The 4,865-nt window shown below is 49.3% G+C and overlaps 1 non-coding gene across 1 annotated transcript; it reads left to right on the top strand.

Moving 5' to 3' along the window:
• Positions 1-4,000: 4,000 nt before the first annotated feature.
• Positions 4,001-4,119, top strand: LOC130127364 (5S ribosomal RNA). Its single transcript, XR_008811810.1, has one exon. It is a non-coding gene; the product is annotated as a 5S ribosomal RNA (ribosomal RNA).
• The last annotated feature ends 746 nt before the right edge of the window (positions 4,120-4,865 follow it).

Below are 4,865 nucleotides of genomic sequence, written 5' to 3'. Positions count from 1 at the left end.
CGCCAGTGCTCATTGACTGGGTGCTGGATGTGATTTTCCCCAGCTTCACCAGCTGCCTCCTGTATGTCAGGAAGTTATTAATCCACGGGCAGATGGGGGCGGGTACAGTGAGTGAGTTTGGAGTGGTGGATATCTGGGACAATGGTCGTGAACGCTGAGCTGAAGTTCACAAACAGGACCCTTGCATATGTCCCTGGGGAGTCGAGGTGTTTTAAGATGTAGTGCAATCCCATGTTGACTGCATCATCTACTGACCTGTTTGCTCAGTAGGCAAACTGCAGGGGTCGAGCAGGGGGCCTGTGATTTCCTTCAGCTGGGCCAACACCAGTCTCTCAAAGGATTTCATGACCACAAACGTTAGGGCAATGGGCCTGTAGTCATTTAATCCTATGGGGTTTCTTGGGGATCCGGATGATAGCGCAGCTCTTTAAGCAGGAGGGGACTTCACACAGCCCCAGTGATCTGTTGAAGATCAGTGTGAAAATGGGGGCCAGCTGGTCAGCACAGACTTTCAGACAGGAGGGTGACATGCCATCCAGGCACGGTGCCTTGTATTGTGCTATGTATGTTAGCATCCATGCAAGCGCGTTAATTCTGCATGTTCATATTGTGCTACCTATGTTAGCATCTAAACCAATATGGTTCCCAACTGACGGTTTGTTTGTTGCTCTGCTTGCTTTTAACTTTAACTACTACTAATACTACTACTAATAACTAATACTAATAACTAATAACTTTTAACAACTCTTTGGCACCATTGGATTATTTTAATATATTTTATGTTTTTGCCTCTATTATTATTTTATGGATTTTATCCGATCATCGACTCCTGCACTGATTTGATTTCACTGAAGCATCAATTCTGTAGTGCTGGGGCTGTATGTGGCTTGTTTCTAGCCTGTGGCTAAGCTAACCAAAACAATTATACCAACTTTGTTCTTTTGAGGACTGTGTGCTACTCAAGAAAACCTGACTTTGAAGAGGATGTTCAACGACTTCGGATGAACTCCATAAGATTCCCTTTTGACCAGGTTCATTGACTTAGCTTCTGGGCAGTCCAAACGGATCACCTCTCAGTGCAACCATCCAGGACACAGTTCTTTGGGACCCCTCCACTTGTCCATGACATTCCTCCTGCTCGACACCTAACCACCCGTCATCCTGGGCCAAAGTGGTGGTCCGCGGTCACACAAGTGGCTCAGCTGGGGCTGCCTCACCCCCTCGCCATGGCCTTTCCAACTGCTACACAACCCTGTCTGATGACACTCCAGTCCACCCAACTGATGTTCCTGTGGTTCCAACGCGTCCCGATCTGGACCCGTCTGCGAAAATAGCACCTGCCAACACTGCAGCTTCCCCACCACTAGTGGCTAGCAGTGTTCAGGTAGCTCGCCATCCCATTGTGAAGCCAAAACAACAGCCGTCATCCCGGGTAATGACCTTCTCTTCCTGTCATAAGACCCTGAAAGAGGCCGTGATTAGATGCTATCGAAGTCTTCCTTGCCCCATTCTTGGAGCTGATGTCGCTGCCTCGTCACAACGCTGGCTTGCTCAGAGACCCCATCCCCAGTCGTCAATTTCAAGACACAGTGTGGATTGTGTGCTCTCCTGCCATGAGAACCCACAGCTGACATCTCCAAGTCTGCTTTTCTCCCTAGTCACATTAATAGTTGGGGTTTCCATAATCAGAGACATCTGTTTTCTCAACACAGCCACACACTGTTTCCTTGGAGCCCCGGTCCCTGATATCCTGGATAAGCTCCCGGGGCTACTATGCTCACTCCCGTCCTCTACCAATTGAGTGATCGTTTATGTGGGGACAAATGATGTAGCTCGTCAGCAGCTTGAATTAACCAAAAAGGATTTTAATGACCTTTTCTGCTTTTTAAGTACTTGTGGAAAGTCTGTTTTTATTTCCGGTCCAATTCTGACACTGGCCCATGGTGCAGGGCATTTCAGAAGAATCCTCAGCCTCCAAACGTGGCACCGCCTGCAGCGCAATATAACAATATAAGTTTTGTTACAATTTTAATCTGTTGTGGGATCGTTTCTCCCTCTTCAGAACTGACGGAGTCCACCCCAACAGCTTGGGTAGCTGGATGCTAGCGGCGAACTTGCAACACGCCGTACAGTCTTCTCCACATGACTGACTGTTTACATCCCTCACTTCCCTCCCGGAACCTCAATTTCCACCTGTGGTGGCACCCCACGGTACTGTTCTGCCTGCTAGTTCACCTCACTGGCCTCATCTGTGGTTGTATGTCTGTGTATCGAGTCTCAAGTTACACCCGCACAGTGGCATCATGTCTCAACAGACCATAATCCAATCAACTTCGCAACACCAATAAGAGCAAGCCTTCTGCAACAAACAAGCTGGTTCATTGGTTACTCGATCCTGAAACAAGTCCAAGAACAGTTGTCTTCACCAGTGACACCAAGTGAGTTTGACCTTGTTGAACCAGAACACTATGCAGAGATTTATCCAGAAGTCAGTGCTTTCACAACTAAGCCATCGACGAACATCTCAATCCATGTAGGTTTGAATGTTTTTCCCCCTGGAAGTGCTTGATATGAGGAGTGATGAAGCTCATTGGTATGACGAGGAGCAAGTCCAAGGCTTCAAAGCAAAACCCTGAAAATCCACAAGCACAAGCCAAATTGCGGGTCATCTGGAGTGTCCAACAGTCTGCATTCAAGGATGAAGTCAAAAGACTGCAAAGAGGAGAAAAAGTGTCCAAAACAATTCCCCTAATGGAAGTTGAACCCTTTCATTGACCAGAATGGAGTGCTGAAGCTAGGCATCTGGATATCCTTAGCTGACCTTCCGTATGATGAGAGTCACATGGTTATACTCCCCTAGAAACATCACGTGCTTATGAGACAGTACCACCAAGATGTTGCCCACCAAGTTCGCCATCTCACTGAAGGCGCACTTCGCTCTGTTGGTGTGTTGATAATGGGTGCAAGGAAGGTAGTCTCCAGCGTGATCTATGAGTATGTCACATGTTGCACACTCTGAGGAAAGCTCAAGGAGCAAAAGATGGCCAACCTACCTGTGGATAGACTTGCCATGGAGCCCCTGCTCACTAGAGTTGGTCTAGATGTCTTTGGACCATGAAATATTGTCTCACGACAAACTAGAGGGGGAACAGCAGAGAAAAAACGTTGGGCTGTGCTGTTTACTTGCCTGGGAGCACAAGCTGTCCACATAGAAATTATAGAATTAATATGCACCTCAAGGCCCTTCCAAAGTTCTTAGATTGAACCGTGGAACCAACTTCATTGGAGCCTTACGTAGTGGTGAGGGAGGACATGCAAGTGGCTGGTGTGACAGAGGAAGATGCAGAGGACAGTAAGAGATGGAAATAGATGATCTGCTGTGACGAGACCTGACGGGAGCAGCCAAAAAAAGTAGTAGTAGGAGCAAGTCCACTGAAATGCTGAAATGTAACCCTATATTATACAGAACTAGCTCTAATGTAATAGGAAATGGATGTTCTATCTCATACATGCTCCACCCTCTAATGGGCTTCGCTATTGGTTTACCCTATCGATGCTCCACCTCAGCACCTGAGAAAGATCTTTGTACTCACCACCCAGTCGGGTGGTAGGAGCCACATAGTGCCCACCATCTATAAAGCCCCTGCGTCTCTGCTGCTCGTCTCCCTTTTTCACTCAGCCACCTGAGCTACAGATCTTGTCTGTGAGTTTCTTGACCCCTCCGATGTCGCAGTGGGATTATGATGACTTCTTCCATTTTGTACTGGTACGACTGTTGCTCCTGGTCGGCCAACAGTCCTGCTTTGTTTGCCTCAGCTGGCAGCACCAGGAAGCCCTGCCTGCCTTGCCCTCCTCTGGGAGGAGCGCAAGACCCGGAAGAGGTTGCGGAGTCTGTCCGTCTCTCCCACACTGGCCCGGCACCAGTTCATTGATGGGCCGTGGCCTGCTGCCAACTTTGGGACGAGTATGATGAGGAGGACGACCACTAGACGACCTGCCGGCTTATGGCCATACCACCCTGAGGACACCCGATCTCGTCTGATCTCGGAAGCTAAACAGGGTCGGACCTGTTTAGTACTTGGATGGAAGACCGCCTGGGAATACTAGGTGCTGTAAGATTCAGACTGTTCGCCTCGGTCACCAAGAGGATGGGAACTCCACTTCCGCCAGCTCCACCCTCCTCTACTGCCCTGGACGAATTCACAGTCTCCTCCATGCTCAGTCTTGTGGTAAGCCTCGAACACATCTTGTGTGTCCAAAGATGGCCCCACCCATACCATAATAAAGGGCGTTGTCCCACCCTACCCTTACATCCCCCCCAAAAAGAGCGTCCCAAGCACTACAGACTCAAGTTGTTTCAGATGTTAGCACTATAGCTTTCAGAGGCGCACCAACTGGGCCAGAGGGGACGTCTCCCCTTCCTCCGCAGGTGAGGCGAATAAAGGGCAGATGACGCACGATGCCCGCTCTTCCCCGGCCTCTTTTCTACATTCACGAGAGGCCAATGCAGCTACTTTCGACAGGTTGGCACCATTAGCTACCCGGGATCCTAACGTGGCTAACCACGCCTTGCTTGTCTCAAATGCTACTAAAATTAGCATTAGGTCCGCGGTGGTGTAGCGGTCTAAGCATTGGCTTTGTGTCGATGCAGTTGCGCCTCGGTCTCGTAAGATCCGACTATTGCCGGATTCAATGAAGCAGCAATAATTGGCAATGCTGTCTTCGAGAGGGGGGCGGAGTCAGCTTGTGTTCGTCACATGAATGCGTCTCTGTTTGTGTCGGAAAAGCAGTGGTTCGGCCTGGATTCGCCTTGTCACAAAAGTGGCGAGGCGTCTTCTTTGAGACTGCCGGCTGGAAAGATGCAG

This window comes from Lampris incognitus, chromosome 1, assembly GCF_029633865.1.
Source record: "Lampris incognitus isolate fLamInc1 chromosome 1, fLamInc1.hap2, whole genome shotgun sequence".
NCBI lineage: Eukaryota > Metazoa > Chordata > Actinopteri > Lampriformes > Lampridae > Lampris > Lampris incognitus.
Note: the sequence above shows the minus strand (reverse complement) of the source record. Positions and strands in the feature narration are given on the sequence as shown.